The sequence below is a fragment of the Eriocheir sinensis genome, chromosome 18 (genome assembly GCF_024679095.1).
Source record: "Eriocheir sinensis breed Jianghai 21 chromosome 18, ASM2467909v1, whole genome shotgun sequence".
In the NCBI taxonomy this organism is placed as follows: Eukaryota; Metazoa; Arthropoda; class Malacostraca; order Decapoda; family Varunidae; genus Eriocheir; species Eriocheir sinensis.
This window is the reverse complement of record NC_066526.1, coordinates 16,747,840-16,775,732: the sequence shown is the minus strand read 5'-3', so window position 1 is coordinate 16,775,732 and position 27,893 is coordinate 16,747,840. Positions and strand designations below refer to the sequence as shown.

Genomic DNA, 27,893 nt, shown 5'->3' with positions numbered 1-27,893 from the left:
ATACTAACCTTAACGAAGATCTAACGACGAAATTTATGCCTCTCTAACGACCTGGATATTCAGGGCCTTTGTTAGGAGTTTGTGCAAACATTTTCACTCTTCCTCCCAAAAAACTGGCGCAGCTTCATAATGACACTGGGGAGCGGTGGAGAAGAACCAGAGGCGGAGGGAAAAGTGAATATTCTTCTGTTTACATGTTGCTAATTGTATAAACACGGCTGACGCTAACAAGCAACGGGGGGGCGGGTGTTCCCCATCCTCCTCCTCCCATGCCCCTTTGCCCTTTCCTCCTCCCTCTCCTCCTCCTTCTCTCAACCCCTTCCTCTTCCTCCTCCTCTGTATTCCTTCCTGCTCTTCTGCCTTCTACTCCTCTTGGTTCGTTACTACATCTCCTCCTCCTCTTCCTCCTCCTCCTGCACTTCTCCTCCTTCACTTCCTCACCCTAACACACAAACTCACCCACTCGAGTCACCGTTCAGCCGCTCTCTCAAAATATATAACACGTGGCATTCGTCCGCTTCTGCTGTCGAGTTTCATCTTCTTGCTTATTTTCCCGCAGTGGACGGAGCTTAGTAGACGTGCGGGTTCCCTCCATTCATGTGGCGTTGTGTTGTTATGGTCTCACTTAAGAAGGTGTCAATATTTACCGTGAGTGTGATGGGTTGGGAGAAAGTGATGGCGTGATGGCGGTGCAGGTGAGGGCGCGCAGGTGTGAGGGCCGCGGCGTGAGGTGCGCTGCCGGGGATCATTAGAGCGCGTGTTTTGTTCCTGGTTGTCTTGGTGTTGTTGGTGTCCTTTGTGGCTGTGTCTATTTGGTCAAGGCTTTGCTCGGTGAATGACTTTTTGTGCCATTGTGTGTGCGCCCTCCCTCTAGTTCCTCTCCATTCTCTCTCATTTTTCTGTCTCTCAATCTCTTTATGTATGTTTGACTGTGTGTGTATATGTGTGTTTGTCTGCATGTGTTTCTCTTTTTATTTATTTTGTTTGTCCATTCATTCATTTTCATCTATTGTATTCATATGATTTATTGCCCTCTATCTTTGTGTGCTGTATGTCTTTAATGTGTGTGTTTTTTATTTATTTGTTTACTCATTTATTTATTCATGTATATTCCCTTCTCTACTCATGGTTCTATTGTGTCTTCGCCTGCTTCCTCGTCTTTGTGTCCACGTGTTTACCTGCCGACTCACCTGTGCCCACTAATTTATCATTGCCGCGACTCGAAGGTAATTGGGGGCCGCGGCGGTGACACCTGCCGAGGAGTGTTCGGCGCTGCACATGTGCTGTGTCTGAATAGGGATTAGCATTTTTGTCACACCTACCGTCCCAGGAGAACACTCCCCTCCTATGATGTAGAGCCAATCATAAAAGTGTCAGATACACGTACGCTGTCAAATTTCTAATGCAAGAGTTAACTGGTATCTTCGCTTTTTCATCCCCCTTCACTGGTAATCTCTACAACAGCCTTTAGTCGTATAAATTTCTTCCTTCCTATGACTTAAACTCTTTCAGGAGGCGAGTATCAAGACACACCTCTGACCAAAATGGATTACTCTTCTATATTATTTCTATAGCAGTGTGTTGCGTGCTTTTTTATTTTTGTTTTTCCACCCTTTAGTCTGCTTTCTTTACCGTAAAAAATAAATAAAACTAACGATCGATGGAATAGAGAGTGAGCGAAGCCCATAGAGAGCGCAAGCATATCCCAAAGTGCAAGTGACCCCCGTTTTTGTTTGGTGTTTCATATTGTTACGTCCTCGAGAGTAGGGGAGTGTTCCAAGGGTCACCGCTTCCTCAGTCTCTCGTTGATCTCGTGCTCTTGTTAATCAAAAGACGACCTGTTTGCAAAGGTTCACTACACTCTACTACCCCATCGATGGTCTGTGATAACTGGTGCTCTGAGTATAGCTTCCATACGACTCTTTCAAACGGTATAGTGACCTTCCTCTACCCGATAGCTCATCATATATATGCTCCACTATAACTTACGATGGTCAGCGATATCTCGTGTTCTGAGTGTCGTTCTCAGGCGCCTCTTTCAATCAACGCATCTTAGCATCTATTATTTTTGTCCCCCCGAGTTAGCCAGAGGACAAATATCAAGACGAGCATTAAGATAGTCGATAGTTCCTTTCTCTATTATGACTTATGGCCTCCGATAGCCTGAGTGTAGTTCTAAGACGCCCCTCTCAATCAGTGTATCTGTTTGTGCTTCTATTGTCTCTACTCGTGGGTGTGGGTGTTGGGGGGGAGGGGGCGGCGGGGCAGGAATGCAGGTTGTGGCTTTATCATTTTGTCGTGCCAGACTTCGCCTCGCTCCCTTAACGCTCTCTTGTCTGTCTTCCGATATGCATCACCGACTTTCTTTATGGGCAGACGCGTCAGGCCGCCGCTTCACACTCTTGCCAGTTTCGTGTGACTCAGTCTGCGGCTCGGCACCAGTTTTTGTACTTTTTTCCTTCCTCGGCGGTGTTGTGGTGTGAGGTAGAACAAGTGGCAGTCAGGTGTGTCATCGCAAGGCTCGAATATTGCTACCTTGATTTAGAGACGCTGAAGACTGATTCGAGATAGTATCGTTTTTGTTGCTGTTGTCGCTGTGGTGGTAGTGTTCGTTCTCCTTGATCGGTCTCTGTGCCCTGTGTGGTTCGTGCTGTGGCCGCTGCCCTTCTCTAGCGCTGGTGTCGGTGACGCTGGTGTTGGTGGTGGTGGTAGTGCTGACCGGCAGGGGCAAGACAAGGCTCCTCACACCCTTGTAAGCTGTCAACCGCCTTTATTTTGGTAATGTATATACATACTTTAATTATCCGCCCTAAAGTCACCCATGAGTCAGCGGCGGAGTGTTTGCAGCGCCTCGCTAATTAACTTTACCTGCCGAGGCCAGACTATCAAGTCACTTTTACTTCGCCTCAAGACCTCAGCCCCAGCGCCCCGCCCCGCCCCGCCGCCCCGACCCACCGCCTAGCCCCGCTTAAAGGGCTACTTTTCCTTGCCCTTCTTCTGGACTTTCTGCCACAGTGATATTCCCCGCCTGAGACACATTGTCCGGCCATGTATCCGTCCATTTCACGTTGAAGGAAACAGGACCCGCGAACATACAAACAAGCAGCGTCGCCCCTCTCTGGCAATCAACATTTCTTACTGTATCTTGCATGCAATCACTGCCTTTAACTGCGCCAAGGTGCGGCTCCTCGGGGCAGGAGCCGCGCGCAGCCACCGCCACGTTAGGGCGAGAATTCCGCCTCGCTGGCTCTGATTTACGACCTCAGCGTCTGCCTGGCGACGACCCTCTCTTGTTTTGAACCTGCCAATCAGTGCCTAATTACACTTGCTCTTATCACGGCCAAGATCCAGCCTCCTGAACCATGCCTGGGCATTCGCACAGACAGGTTCATTAAGTTTACTAATTACTAAAGCTCCTAGAGTACTCCAAAAGTTAAATTGGGCCACATCAAGAGACCTGAGGAGGCAGGCATCTGATTCCAATTATGTGCACCAGACGGACGCTGACTATTGTCCCGCCGCGCGTCGAGGGAGGGACCTGGCGCCGCGCTCACGAGGAAAAAGCCTGAAATTGCCGCTGAAAGGCTCGGTCCCTGCACACTGCTATTTATTCTGATGCGTGCCGGTAATTGGCAGCCATAATTCTATCAGCTACCTGCATGCTAATAAAGTAACGTTAATATTGAGAATGCAGAGAATAAACCCGCCGGTCCAGACAGGAGGGCGAGGGGGAGGAGAGAGAGGGAGAGGGAACGGGGGAGCGGGTATTATTTATAGCCAATTACTGTCTTTCATTACAACATAAAACAATCTGACAGCTACTGATTCTGAAGCATTTGGATGAGGAAAAAAAAAGTGATAACGGCTTGCATTATAGAGCTATTTTATGGACGGCGAGATGACGCAGCTTGATCGGCGCGAATCACCTGTTGCTGAGCGTTGCGGACTTGAGGGACTGAGGTCAACGATAGAGGGTAAAGAGGTTGATGGGGCGATAGGAGGCGTAGGAGCTCTTAGGATACGCGTGAAGAGGTCAGAATTAGGAAACTGGGGGAGGGGGGGATTTGAGGGGGTGAGGTTGGGGTCAAGGATAGAGAGCCAGAGGGGTTGACGGGGGCGATGGAAGGCGTAGGAGTTCGTAGGATATCTGTGAAGGTCTTGAGATTGGCTAAAATGAATTGGTCAGATTAATGAAGCTGCGTGTTGTGAGATGAGTCAGTGGGGAGTTATAATGCAAGTATGAGATAAAGAAAGAGAGCCATGAAGGACTGAGGTTAAGGGTTCAGGGTTACGCAGCAGGGGTTTGGCGATGAGGGTTCTTGGGTGGATATAAGGATGTGGGAGCCGTGAGGGAAGTGAGGCAATGGATAGAGTTTAGAGGCATGGATGAAAACAGATTGGGGGGAGGGGGAAAAGAAAAGGAAGGAAAATGAGACAGTGGAAGTGTGAAAAAACAGACAAACAAAGGAGGATTAAAAGAAAAAAAAAAAAGATGAGGGGAAGAGATGAGAAATCTGCGTACAGGAATGAGTGTGGAATAGGATGGAGAGAAAAAGGAAGGTGTATAGAAGAATGTGAGAGAAAAGGGGAGGAAAGGAGAAGAATGGGGATTAAGGTGGCGAGTAAGAGGAGGGAAGGTAACATAGATGAAAGGGGAGGGAAAGATAGGGGATATGAGGAAAGAAAAATGGAAAAGTGAGCAAAAAGGCGAAAGAAGGAATAAGTTAAAAGCATAGGTGAGAGGTTGAAAACGTAGGAAGTGTAGGAAGAATAAAAAGGGTAGAAAGAGGAGGAGGAGAAGAAAGAGGAGGCAGGTAACATCCGCTTCTAACCGCCACGCCCCCCCCCCCCAAAAAAAAAGAAAAGAAACCCTGTACCTTTCACTTCTCATGATGCTTAGGGCGATAAGTTCATCACAGCAGCAAGGTAAAAAAAAGTGAAACACGGTCACGATGCTTTATTACCTGACCTTACCTCCGTGTCTCAGGTGTTCGGCAGGTGAATCGCGAGGTAAATAAGTTGCACGGGAGAACCTCTTGAGCGATGCGGATACTTTTGCCTCCTCATAAGTACTTCAAGTGGATGAAAAGAGCTAAATGGCATGTCACAGTACAGTTATAAGTGGTGCTAATGATAGAGGAAGAAAATAAGAGGGTGAAGAGGAGAGAGAGGAAGACGAGGACGAAGATGAAGAAGAAGAAGAAAAGAAGTGGAAAAAGAAGAGTAGGAAAAGCAGGTGAACAAGAAGGAGAAGTAGAAGGAGAAAAGTAGAAGAAAAAGCAGAAGCAGAAGTAGAAATAGAAAAAGAAGAATCGGAAAAAAAAGAAGAGGAAGAAGAAGAAGAAGAACGAGAAGAAGAAGAAAACAAAGACGCCTTAGACACATACTTTCCCCTGATCATAAGTACCTTGAGTGAGACAAGAAGAAGAAGAAGAAGAGGCACTTAACTGGTGAAAGAAAAGAAGAATCACTCGTTAAGACAATGTTGGCATCGGCTTTTGGGTTGTGCGAGGTTGGCGGGAGAGGAGAAGACGAAGAAGGGAGGGAAGGAGGGCGGGAGGTCGGGCGGGCGGGTATTGCGGGTGTAGAAAGAAGGAAGGAGATCTTGGCGGCGGGGAAGGTGAAGTGAGTGCGCGAGGCGGCTTGATGTGCGCAGGTGATGTAAGAGCTCTGACACACTTCCTCGCCAGTGATTTATAAAGCGAGTTAGTGCAAAAAAACGGAGTCTGACGGGACGGGGTGGCGCTGCAGAGAGAGAGAGGGAGAGGAGAGGAGAGGGAGTACAGACACACTTCAACCACCAACCACCTCATATGCTCTTCATTCTTCTCCTCTTCTCCTCTTCCCTTTCCACCTCACTCACTGACACCCAACCCACCTCCTCTTCCTCCATCTCCTCTATCTCCTCTTCGCTACCCACATCCTCCTCTCCTCCTCTCCTCCTCCCTTTCTTCCTCATTGCCACCCACGTCCTCCTCCTCCTCCTCCCCCCCCATGCCCTCACCACGAGCATTAGCGTCGCCTTCCTGATAGCTTTACGGCCGCTTCCAAGCCTTGTACTCGCATGCACAAGAATTATCCCCCGTATATATGCAAGGGGCAGAGTGTCACCCCGGCATATAAAACCAGGATGGAGGGTCTGTCGGTGACTCTTGAGGGTGACTTGAACCGGGGGGAAGGAAGAGGAGCAGGAGGAGGAGGAGGAGGAGGAGGAGGAGGAGGAGGGATGGGTATAGGAAGAGGAGGAGGGGGAGATAGTGCAGGTGACTCTCGTAGGGGATTTGAACCAATGGGGCGATCAGGAGATGGGGAGAGAGAGGAGGAGGAGGGGAAGGGAGAGATGGGGAAGTGATGGTGGTGAGGTGAATCTGAGAAGGTGAGGAAGGAAAGGAATGTGAATGAGGGGGATGATGATAGCAAGGTGAGAATGGGAAGGTAGATGGGCAGGTAAAGGTAGATGGGGAGGAAGGTGAGGGACCAGGTGGAACAGGTACGCAGGTGGAGAAAGTCTGAAAGGGAGGGGAGGTGGAAGGCATGAAGGAATTGAGGATGAGAAGGTGGAAATGGTGGAATGGACCCAGATGAATGCTATACAGGTGGACACACACACACACACACACACACACACACGCACAGGCACACACACACACACACACACACACACACACACACACACACACACACACACACACACACACACACACACACACACACACACACACACACACACACACACACACACACACACACACACACACACACACACACACACACACACACACACACACACACACACACACACACACACACACACACACACACACACACACACACACACACACACACACACACAGAGTGATCACAATAAACGGGGAGATAAATGATATATAAACGTCCTCAACACGAGAGTTCATATTTGCGTTTAATTACAAGAGATTTTGCTGTATATAAAATGGTTGAACTTTATTATTATTATTATTATTATTATTATTATTATTATTATTATTATTATTATTATTATTATTATTATTATCTTTCGCTCTTCTATAAATCATGTTTAAGATAGGAAGGAAAGTGTTGTACGAGAGATGTTATATAAAGAGGTACAAAATGAAGGAAGATCAAAGGAGGAGGAGGAGGAGGAGGAGGAGGAGGAGGAGGAGGAGGAGGATGTTTAGGAAGAGGCATTGTTTTTCCTCGCCTACATAAGTGATGTTCAGAGGGAGGAAAGGAATGTGTGAGGCAAGCAAACCAGTTAGCAGCACACACACACACACACACACACACACACACACACACACACACACACACACACACACACACACACACACACACACACACCTTGCTCCTCCTCCTCCTCCTCCCTTGGCGTGAGGTAATGGCGAGGTGGAAGTCTTGTGGTTTGGCCTAAGTTCATTTTCCTCCTCCGCCTGTCTCTGTGGCCTTCAATTTGTCATCTATGAATTATAACACTTTTAGGAGGCGTCTTGTTGCTCACCTCTGCTTTGTTTTCCTTCTCTGTCTGTCTCCGTAAGAGTTAACGAGTGAATTATCTGTCTTATTTTTTGTCATTTATTTGTTACCACTCCTCTATAAAGCCTTCTTGTGGTTGTTTCTTGCCTCATTTTCCCGCTAAGTCTGTCTGTAAGTCTTTCATTTATTTGTTCACACTTCTTCAGTACGAGAATGATCAACAGACGGTGTTCAGTTTTATTATATCATTTAGCGTTCATTTTTTGCATATTTCTCACCTGGAAATCTGCGTAACGGGGGGGAGAGAGAGAGAGAGAGAGAGAGAGAGAGAGAGAGAGAGAGAGAGAGAGAGAGAGAGAGAGAGATGATTAAGCTAACGAGCGTTCCAAAATAAGACCACAGCATCTATGTACACCTAGATTAAATAACAAGACACAATACTGATAAACTTAACCTACGCTTCACACAGTCGGGCTGGAAGCGACACCCACGCAGCTGAGGAATCGTGTCATATCCTGTTCAGATTAATTAAAGTGTTTTGTTCTAAGTCAATTTACAGCGGCTAGAGAGAGTGATGAATATAATCCACGCTACCCAAAAACAACTCAGAAGCGACAAATATATTTACTATGACTGGGGGATAATACAATAACTTACCTCGTACAACTTGAGTCATATTTACAAACATTCACCAGCGAGGAAGTGACGAGGAGAGTATCAAGACACCTCTCCACCCCGCAGTTGACCTCTCTTTTAGGCTCTCATTATTTTATTGTTGTTTTGCCTGAGCGGTGTTTAGCGGGCCCCGTTGTTCCTGTTTTTGTTTTTTGCCCTTGAGGTACCGCCCTTGAGTTGCCTCCCTTGCTTGAAAAAAATAAATACATCCACAAAAGACCGTTACGAGCGGCACTCCCTCACCCGCGGAGCCATCCCAAGGTATCTCGTCAATGTGATCCCGGTGTTTGCCGCCCGCCCCGCCCCGCCCCGAGCTCAGCAATACCAGGCAGCGGCGGCGGGTGTTGTCTCGCCACGCACGGAATTCCTGGGTCGGGGTCGAGTTGGCACGCCCGCTTGCCAAGATGTTTGTCAACAAGACGGATCCTCGCCGACATTATGAGCTCGGGAAGCACAGCCGCGGCGCCTTCATTAGCATGCATAACGAACGCCACGCACGCATGCACGCCCGCCCGTCCGCCCGCCCGCCCGCCCGCACCCACCCTCACGCACGGCCGCCTGTACGAACGAACGGAAAGAGAGAGAGAGAGAGAGAGAGAGAGAGAGAGAGAGAGAGAGAGACGTGTAATTATGAAGGAAATGACGTTAAAATATCTTGTGTTTGCGAATTTCTTGCCTTGGATTTTCCTTTTTGTCTCCCTCTCTCTAATTTTCTCGTCTAAGTGAATAAGAGCGACGTTTTAAGCGTAATTATAACACTCACTTGTTCAATGAAGTTTGTTTCCTCTCTCCTTCCCATTGCAAGTGTTATGACATGTTTGCTTCTCTGTGCTTAGATATTGATTGTAATTCTTTAAAGGAAAGGAGGCAGCTCATAGGTAACAAAAACGATACATTTCTTTTAATGCAGGAAAGGAGGCAGTTAGTGGTATGGTGTTTGTTATGTGTTGTGAAGGCTGAATTACACGTAGGACTAAGTAAGGCTGGTTGTTTATGTATATAACTATGCCAATTATACTCTCTCTCTCTCTCTCTCTCTCTCTCTCTCTCTCTCTCTCTCTCTCTCTCTCTCTCTTTTCCCGAATAGATAAAGGGATAGACATAATCAAATACATATAAATGCCTAGATTGAGCTCTAAAATATCAATCTGCTCTCAATAACCTGATTTTTCTCACGCTTATTCCTGATAGTTCTGTTAATTATCATCTCGTCTTTTGTTTATGCGCATAGTTGTTGATATGTTTGTTCTTTTTTTTCAGGTATGGCGAGGTAACGCGGGTACACACGAATCGTCAGGTGTGGTACAGGCAGGTGTGGCGCAGGCAGGTGTGGCACGATGTGTTTTGTTTAATGTTGGCAGTGCTGACTTTCATATCCCGGCGCATTAGGTGAGCTTATGCATTTGATTATTACATATACTCCGTCCCTAATGACCGACTCTGTAGCACTCTAACACACACACACACTCAACGCACTCAAAGGCTTACACAGGTATATACAAAGAGAGGAAAAGTGGGAAGTATTTTTTTTTTCATTTTTTGGTTAACTTTTATTTAACTCGACGTCACTGATATTCCTTTTTATTTTGTATGTGGATTTATCATATGGACATATCCGTGATGATAAAAAGAATGTGGTTTATCATGTATCAGCGCATGGCTCTATTTTTTATTGTAAAGATGAGGATATTAACGTTATTTTTTCATGCTTTGACAATTATTGCTCAACGAGACTTTCCAGATCACGTGATTACTTGACTTCGTATTTTTTTTAGTGTTCAAACAAATGCTTACGAATCTCCGAACTTTCATGGAACATACTCACATGATTACTTAAGCTTCGTTATATATGTTTTTTAGTGCTCAAAAAGTGTTTACGCGATTTTCCCAACTTTTACAGACAACGCAGTGACGTGAGCACCTGTCCTCGTGTTAATTCATGTCCATCGAAGGTAAACACGTGCGTGGCCGTGTTTGGCGCGGCGACATGAACTGGCTAACGAGGCTTGTCTGGCGGGGGGGGAGGGGCGGGGGCACCAGCTCGTATGCTAATGAAAAATAAATAAATAAATAACATAAATTTTGATAATATAAATACAAACATCACTGTATGCAGAAAAAAAAAGATATTTATGTATTATTTTCTATCATCAAATGTTTATTAGGATTTCAGGTGCAGTCTGAAATCGAAGGAAAATGTGGATTGGTGGACTGGTGGTGTGCTGGCGGACCGTGGGCATGCGCGGTGGACTAGCTGGGGGTGGACGGGAGGAAGGGAGGCGCAGATGGGGTCGTCTCCCTCTGCTGGTTGGCGGGGCAGGTGGTGGTAGCGGTGGTGGTGGTGGTGGCGGAGCTCAGCGATGCATCCCCGCACCTCGGTAAGTGACTCCTCCTGTTATGATAGTTTTTTTTTCTTTTACTGTTGATTATACGACTTATGCTTAATGTTGTCGATGCAGATAAGTGTATTTCCCAGCGATTTGTGAATTAGGTTAAATCTCTTTTGGTGGTATTCTCACGGTCATGATATTGGAAGCGTGACTTACCTGGTCGAGCCTTACTTGTTGCTTGGTACGTTCCGCGATGGAGCTTAACTTACAGATGTTTGGAATTAAGTTGGCTTCTGTTATATTTTTTTTTCCTGAGGTGGGGGGGGGAGGGGGGGAGAATAATGGCTTTTATTGAAATAGCGTATATGGGGTGGGGGGGGGGCACTCAGTCATGGCCCATTTCCTTACAATAAGAAACAGACAAGGTAGCGACTATTTGTATTGTGAATGAAAGCAATAGGCAGCCATAATTTTTTCATATAGTAATCTTGAAACTTCAGATTTAGCCTTCACTCTTCGCTTCTCATAAACATACTCATGCACCTTTTTATTGCCATTTAACCGCTCTAGTTATGGGTGCTTAGGTGTTCAGGTCATTCATTCAGCTAATATTGAGGATGGATTTAAATGATTCAGTGGCATCTTCGTATTGCAGTTTATATGAATCGCTAGTAACCTGCCCCAACGAGGTGACGAGCGGATAGATACTTTTATGTTCTCGTCTTTGTACGATAAGTTCGGGTGCTTTTGCGCTATTAACCAGTTTGTGATCCCAAACCTGGGTGTCCGTTTGTTATTTATTTTTTGGTGATTATCGTCCTAAGTAAAATTAAAACGTCAAAAACTAAGTACACCCACTGAGTCCATTGATTGTTGAAAGTACCAATTTACGTAAGTGTACTATACAGTAAAGATTATTAACCCTTTTATATATTCTATACGTCAAGTTCAGAGTGACATATAATTCATTTCCGTTTGCAGGAAATATAAATCCCACAAAGTAATAACTAATAACTATCACGCCAAGGAAAACGGGTCCGAAAGGTTCAAAATCTCGAACCTTATCGAATCCCTTAAAAAAGGTTAATGATCACTGTGAATATTGTTATGGGTGTGGTATATATATTGATGATAGTTTATATTCATTACAAATCTAGTTTTTGGTATTAATGTTAGAATTTAGGTAGTAAGAAGCTGCCGTGGCACACAATACTTCTAATACCAACACCGAAGCAAGAAGCCGAGGTGAACCATTACGGACGACATCACACAAATCCGTTGTTCAGTACATCATAGTGTAGCCTCTAGCCAGCAGCACATGGCAAAATGTCGAACGGCGTTACGTTGTGACAATCTACAAAATTATTATAGTCAATAGAAATAAGAATACTTGCATACACTATTGATAACTATAACTGTCATCCGTCAATAGCAGTTGTTAGCCCATTTTCTCCTTATACTGTGTACGGTAGACATAGAAGGACTGGTGAGACGACCAGTACCTTAAGTACCTCTCTGGCCCATTATCGCCACTATATTGCTTGAAGTATCTCCGACGTACGAAGGGTGATTTGGGCAGTCACGTGAAAGATATTACTCGTTTAGCAAGTTCGTGCGATATTGCAATTAGGTGTACCAGGTTTCTTTACGTGTAGTAAATAGATGGCTTGATGATTTTAGTTGTACCCCATTTTATTTGTGGAGAATTAAACAGGGATACTTATTTTTTTCAGTCGGACCCGGGCGAGTGGACCAACTCAGCCTTCCCCCGAGTCCTGCACAGCGTCGCGGGCCAGCCAGCGTTCAAGACTCGCTGCCTGTCTCGCGCCGCCTCGTCCAGCGGTCCAGCCCTGCATCGCATCACGTGACTCCTCTTTTCGGTATTGTACATTCATTTTGGCGTCTGCGTCTCTGAGATACAGTATCGTGCTAGAAGATGCAGAATGTCTTTCCAAATGCACATTTAAGATTTTTTAGCGATAGAGGCTCATAAAATCAGTTTTTACAAGGCTGGAAGGCTTCTTAGCGTTTTGCTCGACCACTCCGTTGCAGATTTATTGACTAATGTAATCGTGGAAAGTTGGGAACGTCAAAGTTAAGTGATTACTTTCGTTTTTTTCCCGGTTTCATGTTACATTATCTTGTGCTGTGCTTTTAGTTTAAGTTTAAATTCAGTAATAGACCACATGTGCTGACAAGGGGCCGTATGTTTCAGGATGTCGGCAGCGTGACCTCTGCAGACTGGGTCCTCGGCGGCTTCTGGACGTCGTGTCAGCCTCCCACCCTCTTACTTACCCAGCAAGCAATCACTCCACTTAGGATCGGAACACACCGGGGTCAGCAGGACCGGCCGTCCCGCGTTGTGGAGTTTGAGTGATGTCACTCCTCTCAGTCCCGATTTGACTCCGCGTCTGGCTCGTTGTGAACTCGTCGGTAAATAGTTATACTTTGCATGTGACAAATGGCATGTATCAGATTTATCTTATACCTGGTGGTTAAACTCAAATGTTTCGTATAGGAAAAATTGAGCGTGTGAACACGTACCTCTTTCTTACTTCACAGGTTTCATGTTGTCTGCCACTTAAGGACTACAACACAATATTACGAAGGAAGAGCAATACCAAACATGGACCAATATAAATTAATTTATATAGAATAATCAATGCGATCTTAATGTGAAACATTTGTCTTAAACCAGGTCTAGATAAACTATATGATGGTATTCATATAGAACGAGGAGGCAGACGCAGAGTTGAGCGGGACAGGAGAGGAGTGACGTTACTCAAACAGCCCTACAACGTGGGATGGGTAGGTTACTGACCTCAACGAAGTTGATTGCTTCCTGGGTAGAAAACGGGAGGGAGTACAAGACAACGTGCAGTAAGGAGGTAATATATCTTTGAGAAACCACCACTAGGAGAGGACATGCGAAAGTGTTCACAACCGATTTATAACTTTTTATATTGCATGCTCTGCACGTCTGAACAATAAAGTTTATTTTCAACTCTTGCTGTGTACGTCGTACACTCCCCTTGGGGGTGGTGATATTGCTGTTCCCAGTTCAAGTCATTGTATATTCCTCCTCTCCACGCCCCAGACGTCACTTCCTTGTTGCTGGGAACTGGACGCCTCGACTCTGCGAAAATAAAAGATAGGACCTCAGTAATTTAATTGAATGACGGCACTCTAACAATCAATGACATCACCTAAGAAATAAAGTTAAAAAAATGCTACAACCAGTTTTCAAGGGAGAACGGGCCCTTCAAAACAATGTACAGCAGTAGCATTGATGGCTATGATAGTAGGCTATTTATAAAGTAATGCACACTTTCCGTCATAATTTCCCACACAGCTCATTCGCATAGGCATACAAAATATGGTCACAAAAATTTTCTGCATACAAAATTTGGTCACAAAAATTTTCTGCAGTAACTTCATGTAGGTAAGAATCATTGTATTGAGGAATATACAATAAGTTTCGAACCTGTGTGGCTTGGCAGGACAGCGGGTGACGGAGAGCGCTGCAGACGACACACCACCCGTCTCTCCAAGCCACAAATACGAAACTTATTCCTTAATACAATGATTCCTACCTGTATGAAGTTACTGTAGAATTTTTTTTGTGATTATATTTAGTACGCCTATGCGAAAGTGGGCAATACTTTATAGATAGCCTACTATCGCCTTCAATGCTGCTGCTGTACATTGTTTTGAAGGGCCCCTTCTCCCTTGAAATAGTAGTAGTAGTATTGTACTTTGTTAAATTAGTGCCGTCATTTAGTTAAATTATTCGTAAATTACGAATATTTTTTACGAATATTTTTTAATCACTCCTATATATGTTGCGTGTCTTCGATGCAATGCTTGACGTCATGAACAGCCAATCGGGTAATAGGGGAGCGGGGCTTAGCCAGAATGGGGGAGGGGCTTCTCGGTGCAAATTGGCCAGGTTAATTTGGACTTTTTTTTTATAGAAATTCATGAGCCAGTGATGACTAAGGAGCCTGATTGGAAATACAATGCCTTAAAACTTGTGCTGCTCTTGCAACGACTAATTCCTCAAAACAATTGCCTTCTGCCTCTCGCCCACATCAATAAACTGGTCTTCCCTATAAACACACCGTTTCTCCTCTTTCAAACGATAACAGATTTGAACTAGCTAACCTTTTCCTTCCCTGTCAGTCTACAATTGCCAGGTAAGTAAATCCCATCAGCCATTAAAGTTTCCAAATAAACCTACTGCATTTCTTATTCGAAACCCTTTACTTTCAAATCAAGTTTGTAAATTTCCCACAAGATTTAAGGATCAATTGGGATTATAAAAATGTAATTTGCTAATACTTTTGTTCTAAGGCAAAATAAATAAGACCTGCGTTTCCTTATTCTGATCCTGAAATCAACACTTCGTGACTATTTCCTGCATTCATATTAAATAACGTCAAGGGGGATATTAACTCGGCTGTAGGGGAATTGCACGACAAAAAAGCCGATAAGGTAAGGGTTAAGAAAGGGGACCATGAGGGGGAGGCAGACGGGCCGGCGCTGGGGTCTGCCAGACAGTCATACGCCACGTTGGACCCCATACCTGGAACCGTACCCGGATAATTAACCTGGGAAGCTTACCGGAGGGGAAGGGGACAGAGGCCGCGGCGAAGTCTGTACCTATTCCGGGAACTAACTGGTCTGCTGAGGTCATCCCCAGCGGCTACGTCACTGAATTATCTACGAGTTTAATGAAGCACTGATGCACCCCTAAATGAAGCACCGAGCTCAGAATTTAAGGTTTTCTGATTTAAATAAGCACTTGTGTTTCACTATATGAAAACTAAGAAATTCAAGGCTTAACGAAACACCAAATTCGAAATGAAAGCTTTCCTGAATTATTTATGATTGAGGCAAATCCTGAATTACAACTAAAAAAAATCACTAAATCATCAACGACTGTCAGAAGCACTGATGCTGAACTAATAAACAAAAACTTGAGGGCTACTTGACGGGTGGGTGGATGAGATGCTGGAGGATGACGTGCGGCTGAGAGGCTTCCGTTCTCATGACGCAGCTGGTCGAGGTTTGGAGAGTCCAGGACGCCGTGGGGGTGGTGGTGCTGTCCCTGTGTATGAGGCGCCCCTGGTGACCTGCCGAGGAGGAGGAAGCGTTAACACTACTGCATATACTATACTTCCCATAAACTATTCTCAAATGATGACCTAATAGTTCGCATCCATGCATAGCTGTTCTGCATATCCGTCATACATTACGCACACAATGCTTTTTTATGCTTTAACTACCCTGCCTATTCTGCATATTTGTCATACAATGCTTACATAATGCTTTTCTATGCTTTTCCTATGCTGACTAGTCACACAACTCACACGACGCTTCCCTAAAATTTCATAGATACTTCTGCATGTTCCTCACACTTATACAACGCTTTCCTACATTTTAAGAACTATTCTGCATGTCCCTCATTCACCGCAGTTACACAATGCTTTCCTAATACTTTGCCTACACATAGCGCTACTCTCCTATCTTAAGTGAAATGTAAAAATGCATCGGTAGGAAATCATCTGTCAACTGTGTAAATATTGAACCTTGTCGTCTGATGGCAAGGAAAGGTCAGCAAGTCAGTCACGTCACACTGTTCAGCTGCTCGACGGGTGAATGAACTCCGTCCTACCAGTCCCAAGGAAATGGAGCGCCGTCTAGGTACGAGACATCAATTAAAGGTGGTTTGAATTAATTAATTTGAGGAAACCGTGACTATAAGGGCGGCGTGAGGAATGGGAAGAGGATAGGTCCGTGGGAGGTTGAGAAGCAACGCGAAGGAGAAAACCTGGTCTACGGGAAAGCTAAGGTCTATTCTCGGTCATTTCTGTTTCTCACATCAACTATTTCCAGATGCCGAAAAAAAGATTAACCGGATTCTTAGGAGTTCTTTCACGTCCATGGTACAGAAGCTTTGTCGAACTAGCACAAGGGTCATAAAACTACCCATGATAATACCCACAACTCTTATACGAATGCCTATGATTGTGTGGCGCAGTATATAGGATCTTACGGCCCCTCCACACACTGCATGGGCGGGGTGATTCAGACGAGTATAAAACCTTCACGTCCAATTCCCTTCCGGCAACTTGTTTCCCGCACAACCCTTGAATAACCAAACCCACAACGAAAACAAAACACCCATTCATCTTAATTTCGCTCACTTTACATCCATCCACCATTTGTCACTCGTACTGTCTTCCTTGCGTCACCACACCGCACTCGTTTCGGTCCGTAACACTCACTAACAACGAGAGCAGAACAACCTTGCTTACCTCCGTCCCAACACTACACAGCCTCCCCCAAGCCTCGCCCCGCCCCGCGCCGCTTCATCACGCGTCAGACAGACAGACAGCAGCGGCGGCAAACTCTTCAGTCACATCACCATCAATCAGGAGTCAGCCGCGCCAACTAGCATCAGTCAGCACGGCGGCGGCTATCAACAACCCGCTCACTTAGAGGCCACTCACCCGTCAGTCAGCCAGTCACCCAGCCAGCCAGTTACCCAGCCAGCCCGTCACACAGCCAGTCAAGTCACCCAGCCAGCCTGTCAAGTCACCCAGTCAGCCAGTCAGTCACCCAGTCAGCCAGTCAGTCAGCTAGTCAGTCAGTAAGTCACCCAGTCAGCCAGTCAAGTCACCCAGTCAGCCAGTCAAGTCACCCAGTCAGCCAGTCAAGTCACCCAGTCAGCCAGTCAAGTCACCCAGTCAGCCAGTCAAGTCACCCAGTCAGCCAGTCAAGTCACCCAGTCAGCCAGTCAAGTCACCCAGTCAGCCAGTCAAGTCACCCAGTCAGCCAGTCAAGTCACCCAGTCAGCCAGTCAAGTCACCCAGTCAGCCAGTCAAGTCACCCAGTCAGCCAGTCAAGTCACCCAGTCAGCCAGTCAAGTCACCCAGTCAGCCAGTCAAGTCACCCAGTCAGCCAGTCAAGTCACCCAGCCAGTCAAGTCACCCAGCCAGTCAAGTCACCCAGCCAGTCAAGTCACCCAGCCAGTCAGTCACCCAGCCAGTCAGTCACCCAGCCAGTCAAGTCACCCAGCCAGTCAGTCACCCAGCCAGTCAAGTCACCCAGCCAGTCAGTCGCCCAGCAAGTCAGTCGCCCAGCCAGTCAGTCGCCCAGCCAGTCCGTCACCCAGCCAGTCGGTCGCCCAGCCAGTCAGTCGCCCAGCCAGTCAAGTCGCCCAGCCAGTCAGTCGCCCAGCCAGTCCGTCACCCAGCCAGTCCGTCACCCAGCCAGTCGGTCGCCCAGCCAGTCAGTCGCCCAGCCAGTCAAGTCGCCCAGCCAGTCAGTCGCCCAGCTAGTCAGTCGCCCAGCTAGTCACGACGCCCAGATAGTCTGTCGCCCAGCTTGTCAGTCGCCCAGCCAGTCAGTCGCCCAGCCAGTCAGTCGCCCAGCCAGTCAGTCGCCCAGCTAGTCAGTCGCCCAGCTAGTCAGTCGCCCAGCTAGTCAGTCGCCCAGCTAGTCAGTCGCCCAGCCAGTCAGTCGCCCAGCCAGTCAGTCGCCCAGCCAGTCAGTCGCCCAGCCAGTCAGTCGCCCAGCCAGTCAGTCGCCCAGCCAGTCAGTCGCCCAGCCAGTCAAGTCGCCCAGCCAGTCAAGTCGCCCAGCCAGTCAGTCGCCCAGCCAGTCAGTCGCCCAGCCAGTCAGTCGCCCAGCCAGTCAAGTCGCCCAGCCAGTCAAGTCGCCCAGCCAGTCAGTCGCCCAGCCAGTCAAGTCGCCCAGCCAGTCAAGTCGCCCAGCCAGTCAAGTCGCCCAGCCAGTCAGTCGCCCAGCCAGTCAGTCGCCCAGCCAGTCAGTCGCCCAGCCAGTCAGTCGCCCAGCTAGTCAGTCGCCCAGCTAGTCAGTCGCCCAGCTAGTCAGTCGCCCAGCTAGTCAGTCGCCCAGCTAGTCAGTCGCCCAGCCAGTCAAGTCGCCCAGCCAGTCAAGTCGCCCAGCCAGTCAGTCGCCCAGCCAGTCAAGACCCCCAGCCAGTCAGTCCCCCAGCTAGTCAGTCGCCCAGCTAGGCAGGCACCCAGCCAGTCAGTCGCCCAGCCAGTCAGTCGCCCAGCCAGTCAGTCGCCCAGCTAGTCAGTCGCCCAGCTAGTCAGTCGCCCAGCCAGTCAAGTCGCCCAGCCAGTCAGTCGCCCAGCCAGTCAGTCGCCCAGCTAGTCAGTCGCCCAGCTAGTCAGTCGCCCAGCTAGTCAGTCGCCCAGCCAGTCAGTCACCCAGCCAGTCAGTCACCCAGCCAGTCCGTCACCCAGCCAGTCAAGTCGCCCAGCCAGTCAAGTCGCCCAGCCAGTCAAGTCGCCCAGCCAGTCAAGTCGCCCAGCCAGTCAGTCGCCCAGCCAGTCAAGTCGCCCAGCCAGTCAGTCGCCCAGCCAGTCAGTCGCCCAGCCAGTCAGTCACCCAGCCAGTCCGTCACCCAGCCAGTCCGTCACCCAGCCAGTCCGTCACCCAGCCAGTCAAGTCATCCAGTTACCCAGCCAGTCCGTCACCCAGCCAGTCATCAAGTCCTCCAATCATCCATTCAGTCCCCCAGCTACTCACCCAACCAGCAAGCCAGCCAGTCAGCCCTCCAGTCAAGTCAGTCAAGTTCCTCGTCGCTGCCGCTGCCACTGTTGCTTGTTAGCGTCGTGTACCTGTAACAAGCAACATTCGTTACCACGTGGCGGGGCGGGGCCAGGCGAGCACTCCGCGGCGCCTCACTAATTACTCAAAGTTTAGGGCGTCATAATATTTTTTGATGAGTTACTGACCAGAGGCGGTGAGAGAGAGAGAGAGAGAGAGAGAGAGAGAGAGAGAGAGAGAGAGAGAGAGAGAGAGAGAGAGGATGGGGAGGAGGGAAAGGTGGGGAGGAGAAGAAATCAGACGAGTGCAGTGGAGTGAGAGAGGAAGGGGGATATATGCATCAGCTGAGAGGGAGAGAGCAGGACGTGGGGAGGGAATAAAGACGTAGAAAATAAGTGGAAATAGAATGTGATGGAGCAGGAATATGCAGCATTATCAGGGAAGATACGGGCGGGGGGAGGGGGGGGTGGAAGGGAGGCATACCATAATGGAGAAAGGCACGAGGAAGAACTGGTGTAGTGGAAGTGAGGAGAGAGGAAAGAAGAGTAGGAGAGGGGAGAGGGAGGAAAGAAGAGTAGGGGAGGGGAGAGTGGGGGGGGGGAGGGAGGGAGGTGACGCGGCATAGGAGAAAAGGCAATGATGGACAACTCAAGAAAATAAAAAGTTCAACAAAAGTAACGATACACCATACTAATACACCAGAAATAGTAATAATAGCTAATAAAACCGTTACTTCCATACCTAAGATGAACGAGACAGCACCAGCAGGCCACAGCGACAGCAGGAGGAAGGAACCCTAGTCAGCCGGAGAGCCGCAGCATCCCCAAGCCCCGTCAAACACTCACTAAGCGTTCGTTCATTGGGCGGTGGCGGCGGCGGGGCGGGGAAGACCTCAACTTGAAGTGCTTCGGTGAGACCTAAACCGAAACATCTATCGAAGCACCACAGTTTATATGGCTCTGTCTCTCCTACACATTTATAAGTTATCACGTGCTTTGTTTGTGTTTAGAGAAATGCTATTACTCTGGTTTATCACGCTAGACATAATACATACAGGGATAATATAACGTAAAATACTGTAAAAAGATAAATTGCTTCGAAACAAACTGAAACTGGTACCAAACAACCATCAGTAGTTCGCTCGACGTAGAGGTAGGAGTAAGAAACAGGTATATGAATGCGTTTTCAATAATATAGAAAGCAAATACATACTTCAGAAACTTACGAAAAGATAATAATTTGCTCGGTACATCTATAAAAACGTATAAGAAAAAGATATTGTTCATTTTTTTTTTTTTTTGCTAATAGACAGTTATATGCTGAAACAATGTAAAACGCCTCATTAACTACGACTCATCTTTCCGCGTGTCACAGGGAATCCTTGAGAAAGACGAATAATATGCACAGAGCCGACGTGGCTTTTTTTTATGCCAACAACCTTGAGCTCTCCGCCGTGCGTGATTAATAGCGATTTCATGCTGTTATTCTATTTGTTTCCTGGTGAGTGCAGCCATGGAGTGCACGGCCAATAATGTTATCATCACCAACTGCGTAAAACCACCACAGTAATGATCCCTAATATCGTTAATACCACTACCGTAAGAACAGCTACACTATCTCTTCAAATACACCATGTCTTCACCATTGTAATATCACCATCACCACCAACTACACCACCACACCACAACATTTACAATTCATCCCCGTTATAATGACACTATTCTCATCACCACATATCTCCGACCACTCAACAATCATATCACCACTCGAAAACACCACCATCACTGCGATAATTCTTTCACCTCCACCACTTTCATCACCACAGCTATACACCATCACCTTTGCCGGTATATCATTAACCAATAAACAATCACATCATCACCATCCACACAATCATCACCATCACCACAAGCTCATCACCACCACCACCGCCCCGCCGTCATTACCATCCCATCATCACCAGCTGGATAATATGAAGGTTACACAAAAAAAAAGTTACGATTTTTATCTCCAAACGTGAATTTTTTTGCCGAAGAATCAAGGGTATAACTGTTAATTATTTATGATTAATTAAACTTTGGCCAACTAAAAAGCCGGAACGAATGGTCTGTCAAATTACACTTTAATATACGAAGCAACAACATAATTAAAAAAAAAAGTATTCTAGAGGGTATTTCTCTCACTAATTAATATTCTACTGTACGTCAATTTCTTACATCAAGTGATATCAACAGAAAAGAATACATCAGATAATTAAACCTTAGATATGAACATTGTCATTACCATCACTATTACTGTTATCATTATCATTACCATTTTATTCATTATTAAAACATTCTATTGGCACCGACCGAGACGACAGAAAGGAGGAAGTGGAGGAGGAGGAAGGATGATGACGACGAGGGGGAAAGGAATGGTGCTGAAGGTGGTGGTGAAGGTGGTAGCAAGGTGGTAGTGGAGGGTGGTAGGGGGATAGAAGACGGAGTGGTGGTAATGGTGGTAGTGGTGATGGCGGTGGTGGTGATGGCGGTGGTGAGGCTGGTTAACGCACTAGCGACACCTGGCGCCTCACCTGCTTACCTTCCTAATTAATTGGTGTTCGTGAAGGCGATGCCAAACACCACCATATCATCAACGCCTCCTAGCAATTAATACTCCTTTCCTATTATTTGTTAACCTCTTCCTCCTCCTCCTCCTCTTCACCAGCCTTCGAGGGGGGCCACGCACCCACGCACTCCCCGGGAAAGGCTACACGCCCTCCTCGCCCTCCCACTCTCAGTCTCCCTCGGGGCCAAGACGGAGGGCAACACCGACGCAGGAGACGGAAAAAAAGAAAACAGCTTAATTGCCGTCCATGTCGTCGTGGTAATTACCGAGAAATCATAATGCGAGGTAAAAATCATAAACCAACATCGCCCGGACCAGCTGCCGTAATGAGGAGAGTCGGACGAGAGAACCCGAGTGAGGGGGGCGGCTAAGGGTCTTGTGGGGGGGCGGGGAGGGGGCAGAAAGGTGGGAGAAGACGCGGAGTAGAGCCCTGTCGAACTCTGCCAAGCCCAACCCTTTACCCTGCCGTCCCTGGATGTGAAAACTCAAAACAGGGGACCACTGGAGGAACAGAGGCGATAGGGGAAGTGGAGGAGGTGGAGAGGGGGTAGAGTGGGGACGATAGGGGAGCGACAGGGGAGAGAAACGCCCAGCCAATATCCTTATCCTACCCTGTCTTCTCTTTACTTCTACCTGTCTACCTTCTCCTGATTTCTACCCCTGCCATGCTTCCCTGTTTCTCCTCCCCACCCTGCCCTGCCTTCCTTGCCTACCTTCTCTCCATTCCTACCCTGCCGTGCCTCCCTGTCTCTACCTTCTCTCTCTTCCTCCTCTGCCCTGCCTTGCTTCCATGCTTCTCCTCCCTACCCTGCCTTGCCTTCCCGCCTCTCCTTGCCTACCTTCTCTCCATTCCTACCCTGCTCTGCCTCCCTGTCTCTCCTTTACATTCCTTCTCTTCCTCCTCTGTCCTGCCTTGTTTTCCTACCTCTCCTTGCCTTCCTCCTCCCTCCCCCCTCCCCCTTCCTTCCCCCCAGCTCAGCTCACTGGGAGGTTAATCAAAGACCACCGTTAATAAAGAGTAAATATGTCCCTTAATTAACTCGATTTACCGAGACAAGCGGCGTTAAATTCTGTACAAACATTACAACAGAAACGCTTTTACCTGTCCGTGGGCCCGTATCTCCGATCTGTGCTTCTGTGGGCGATGCTGGGAGAGGCCTGGGCGAGGGGAGGGAGAGGGGGAGAGGATGGAGAAGGAAGCTGCGGGAGGTAAAGATGAAGTAGGCCAAAAGAAGAGGAAGAAGAAGGTAAGAGGAAAGAAAGGGGTAGAGCGGGAATGAAGAGGGCCAAAAAATAAAAGATAAAAAAGGATGCTTGAGGAGGTGGAAAAGAAACAAAGATGAGGGTGACTGCAAGAATTAGGAGGATGTAAGACAGCAGAAAGGGGGTAAGGAATGAGGATAGAGTGGGAGAACTGAAAGGGGTAAGGTAACGGTAGTATAAGTGATTGTAAGAAGGAGGAGGAGGTAACGGGGAAGAAAGGGGTAATGAATAAGGAGAGGAAGAGTGAGGTGAGAGAAAAGATGAGGGTAAGTTGGGGAAGAAGGAACGGGAAGGAAGGAAGGAAGGAAGGGAGAGAGAAGGGAAGGGAAAAGAAGGAAGGAAAAGAAGGGAGACGAAGGAAAATGCAGGAGGAGGATAAAGATGAGGGAGATTGCAAGGAAAGGAAAGGTGAAGTGAAAGGAAAGAAGAGGGTAAGATATAAGGTAAGGGAGGAAGGAAGAGGAAGGAAGGAAGGCAGGGAGAGAGGAGGGAAGGGAAGGGAAGGGAAAAGAAGGAAGGAAAAGAAGGGAGACGAAGGAAGATACAGAAGGAGGATAAAGATGAGGGATATTGCAAGGAAAGGGAAGGGAAAAGAAGGAAGGAAAAGAAGGAAGACGAAAGAAAATGCAGGAGGAGGATAAAGATGAGGGAGATTGCAAGGAAAGGGAAGGGAAAATAAGGAAGGAAAAGAAGGAAGACGAAAGAAAATGCAGGAGGAGGATAAAGATGAGGGAGATTGCAAGGAAAGGAAAGGTGAACTAAAAGGAAAGAAGAGGATAAGGTGTATTGTTTTAGGTGATGGAGAACGAAGAAAGTGAGGGAGGAGAGGAACTGAGTGAGGCTGCATGAAGAGGAGGGAGGTAAGGGAAGCTGCAGGGGGCGATTAAGTAAACACACACACACACACACACACACACACACACACACACACACACACACACCCTGCATGCATATCCCAAGGCCGGACTCAAACTAGGAACGAACACTCACCAATCACACAATCAGACACACATCATCACAGCACGCCCACCACCACCACCACCACCACGAACCCTTACAACTACCTCCCTCCACCATTATCTCCACCCTTTACTCCACCTTTCTGGGACTCGGCAAGGCTGAAGCACAAGAACCAACACCCTGGACGCCCAAATTCCCTTAAACACGACTGGATTCCAAGCAACGACGGCATGGACTGTTTCTGAGGGTCTGTCGATGCGCACAAACCCTCCGTCGGCCCCAGGGATCATCTAGACAGGAATGCGGGCTGGACAAACAAGTCGTGGCCAGCCTGTTCGTGATTTACAGCCGACATTTCCCAGCCGCTTTCGCTCGAGAGTTCCCGCTTCTCAGTCTGCTAATGAAGTGGTCATGAGCTGCAGTTTATCTTACCAGTGTGTGTGTGTGTGTGTGTGTGTGTGTGTGTGTGTGTGTGTGTGTGTTATAGGAGACGAAGGAGCTCAAGGGCAAAAACATATGTAAACAAAAAAAACCGCTAAGCACCACTCTTATAAACGAGAGTAGAGAGGTCAAAAGAGAAGTTAATGTGTGTGTGTGTGTGTGTGTGTGTGTGTGTGTGTGTGTGTGTGTGTGTGTGTGTGTGTGTGTGTGTGTGTGTGTGTGTGTGTGTGTGTGTGCAGGTTCCCCTCGCCTCCAGGTGTTTGATATTGTTCAGGTAAGCAATTACTTGACGAGTTCCCGCACGCAGAACCTTAATGCACAGGTCACTTTCCTCCCTCCCTCGCACACCTCCAGCACAGGCGCGATAAATTCTACAAGTTTCTCCCGCGTGCTACTTTACAACTTCTCCGGGTGACTCTTACGTTAAAACCCCTGGAGGAGGCCGAGGCATTAAACATTTAAACATTTACTTAGGTTACTTTGCAGCATGAGTGGTGGGGCGGCTCAGTCTGATTAAATTGACCAGCCATTATACAAGCCTGGCACGCCTGCTTGCGACACAATGCTAAGCTGATCCTCTTCTCACATGCGATATTATTAATTTTTTTTAGTTTTATGATAGAGGACGCGTATAAAATCTAAGGTTGAAAATATACCAATGACTTCTGAGGGGGGTAAGGGGGGGGGGTGAGAGAGAGAGAGAGAGAGAGAGAGAGAGAGAGAGAGAGAGAATCACACTTTATACAAGGACATATGAGACAGCTAAGTGAAAACAACAGCAACGACAAAAGTACAGATAGTAATAACAATATATAAAAAAAAACACATTTATCATATCAACATGACCTCCACGCAAGGAAGGTCACGCGGGAAGCAACGTCAGGTAAGGTCACCTCAGGTCAGGTCAGGTCCGGGGTCATCTTACGGATAAAATGTTTCTGACAGGGAAGCGAAAACTGAATCTTGGGCCGAAAATGAAACTCTTGCGTCTATTAGGTAAAGAAATTGTTCTGTCACTTCTCTCTCTCTCTCTCTCTCTCTCTCTCTCTCTCTCTCTCTCTCTGTTGACCGTTCCACTAGCCACCTGTTTATTTGTCGCATTCCTATGTTTGTATTCTGATTCCCATATATATGAAGCGTCCCAATCTCACCTGTCCTCTCTTACTTGTCCTCTCTTACCTGTCTCATGTGGGCGTATAGGAGTGGACGTATTATCAGCCTTGTTCTTGACTCCACTGCACTTGTATTTCTCTTCCTAGTCCTTCTCTTCTTCCTCCTCCTCCTCCTTTTCTCTTCGTCTCGTGTAACTGTAGTGAGGTATATCTGGTTACTTCTATCCATGCACCTCTGTTCCTTGTTCTCCTATATCTCCTCTTCCTCTCTTTACAGTTAATCGTCGTCTTCTTGTGTTACTCTAGCGTAGTTTTCCTTGTGTTCTCCATTTTCCTAAACCTCCTCATCCTTCTCATGTGTGGTGTTCTGCTCTTTATTTTCTCTGTTTCCTTCTTTTCTACTTCCCATTATACATCTTTTCATTATGAGTTAGTGTGTATCGTAACCTCTCTTCACCTCTCCGTCTCTTCGTTAACGTTTCTCTCTTCCCGATTTATTTTTTCTTGCATTTTTCCAACTCCTTTTTCTCAGTCTTGCTCTCCTTCTCCCTTTCTCTCCTTTCTTCTCTTCATGCTGTGATAGGCTTGCACTCCACTCCCTCTCACTCACTTCCTCTTCTCCTCCTCTTCCTAATCCTCGTCCTCTTTCACCTCCTCTTCCCCCTACATCACCTTTGCTTGTTTCCTCGGTCTGGTGTGTGTGTTTACCTGTCCGGCTTCTCCCCTACCTGTCTACCTGTCTATTAAGCCCTCCGTGCCTGTCTGCTACTCTCGTGTTTACCTCTGTCCCCTTATTCAATACCCAAACCTCGGCGCTGTTGGTTTTGTCGACCGTGTCCTCTTTTTGGTTCCTCTCCCTCCTCCTCCGATTCGTATTGTTCATTATTTCTTTATTTTTCGGTGTTTTCAGAACGCGTTACGTGATGTGTTGTCGTTGTTCTGTCGTAAGTGTTTGGCGCCGTATCTTAGCAACGCCGTGAAAGTGAGAAGATTGAGAGATCCTGCAGAAAAAAATGGGATGGAATTTTTAGGTGATTTTTGCAGCCTTCGACTCTTATTGACTGTCAGGTTACCGAAAACACTAAGACGGGAAAAAATAAAGAGAGAGAGAGAGAGAGAGAGAGAGAGAGAGAGAGAGAGAGAGAGAGAGAGAGAGAGAGAGAGAGAGAGAGAGAGAGAGAGAGAGAGAGAGAGAGAGAGAGAGAGAGAGAGAGAGAGAGAGAGAGAGAGAGAGAGAGAGAGAGAGAGAGAGAGAGACACACACACAAAAAAAAAAAACCAGAGCAAACAAAACAAAAATCACACAAATCACCTTAACAAACACCGACGTGACCTAACCAGTCCCATTACCTTAAAAGTCATTACCACACTCGACATCTTATCAAAGCCAACAGAACCAAGCCCTTCCTTTCCCTCTAACTATGCGACCGAGAGTTATAACATTCCTCTTGGCCCCTGTGGGTGCATCTCCGTTAGAAGCAATGACCGGAGAAGAAAATGAAGCAAAATATATAAGAACAGCTGTATCTTTAGGTAATATATATGAATACAGATATGGGTGTCACAGTACGTGGTGGTTGTGGTAGTGGTGGTGGTGGTGGTGGTGATTCTGGTGATGACAGTCTTACGTGTTGTGGAATTTCGCTTTAATTTATTGTTTTGAAATGTTACGATGTGTTAAGTTATGAATGTGTGCGTGTGTGTGTGTGTGTGTGTGTGTGTGTGTGTGTGCTAGTCGGTGTTGTGTAGGTTAGTGTTTAATTAAGACCAGACCAGAGCAGGCCCTGATACAGATTCGTAGAAGAGTTCACAGAGAGCGTCCCTTTGAAGTATTTCTGTGCCTCGCCTACCACAGTCTTGACCCAGGGAACGCTCATCCAACATGCACAATTATTCCCCTTTTATGCATAGTAAAGAAACCACTGGAATAACATGCCTTGAAGAAAAGCTATCCCACCCAACCAAACCTAACCACCCTAATCTACCCTAACCTAACCAACCTAACCTAACCAACCAAACCTAACCTAACCAACCTAACCTAACCTAAACAACCTAACCCAACCAACCTAACCTAACCTAACTAACTAACCTAACCAACCTAACCAAACCTAACCAACCTATTCTAACCTAACTAACCTAACCTAACCTAACCTAACCAACCTAGCCTAACAAACCTAACCTTCCCTAACCTAACCCGATCTTACCTAATCTTACCTAAAATCCACCTTTCATATACAGGTGTAGTCTCATTCTTCTCACCTGTGGATGTGACCAGGTGTATCTTGCTCCGCCGCAGCAGTAAAACGCAAGGAATAAAACGACTATCCTCGTGTTCCCATCAAGGCCAGGTGGAGGTGTGGCCAAGGCAGGTGAGGGAGACGAAGCCAGATGCGCAGGTGAGTTGAGACCGAGTAAGGAAAGGCAGGGAGGTGAGGGGAGTAAG

General features: G+C 47.1%; 3 long non-coding RNA genes across 7 annotated transcripts; 2 read left to right on the top strand and 1 right to left on the bottom strand.

Annotated features, from left to right (window-relative positions):
- Positions 1-1,653: 1,653 nt before the first annotated feature.
- On the top strand, positions 1,654-10,473 carry LOC127000382 (uncharacterized). 2 transcript variants are annotated; one of them, XR_007753956.1, is made up of 4 exons: positions 1,654-2,778; positions 9,409-9,537; positions 10,049-10,100; positions 10,314-10,473. It is a non-coding gene; the product is annotated as an uncharacterized LOC127000382 (long non-coding RNA). The 2 variants fall into 2 exon arrangements; XR_007753955.1 differs by having other exon boundaries at positions 2,242-2,752.
- A 17-nt stretch (positions 10,474-10,490) lies between these two features.
- LOC127000381 (uncharacterized) lies at positions 10,491-13,640 on the top strand. 3 transcript variants are annotated; one of them, XR_007753953.1, is made up of 4 exons: positions 10,491-10,526; positions 12,212-12,358; positions 12,694-12,911; positions 13,177-13,640. It is a non-coding gene; the product is annotated as an uncharacterized LOC127000381 (long non-coding RNA). The 3 variants fall into 3 exon arrangements; XR_007753954.1 differs by having other exon boundaries at positions 13,041-13,640; XR_007753952.1 differs by having other exon boundaries at positions 12,694-13,640.
- Positions 13,421-27,856, bottom strand: LOC127000380 (uncharacterized). Of its 2 annotated transcripts, XR_007753950.1 has the most exons (6): positions 27,710-27,856; positions 25,518-26,451; positions 19,809-19,984; positions 19,047-19,138; positions 15,469-15,613; positions 13,421-13,614 (listed from the first exon to the last, which is right to left on the bottom strand). It is a non-coding gene; the product is annotated as an uncharacterized LOC127000380 (long non-coding RNA). The 2 variants fall into 2 exon arrangements; XR_007753951.1 differs by lacking the exon at positions 25,518-26,451 and having other exon boundaries at positions 27,710-27,724.
- Positions 27,857-27,893: the final 37 nt, after the last annotated feature.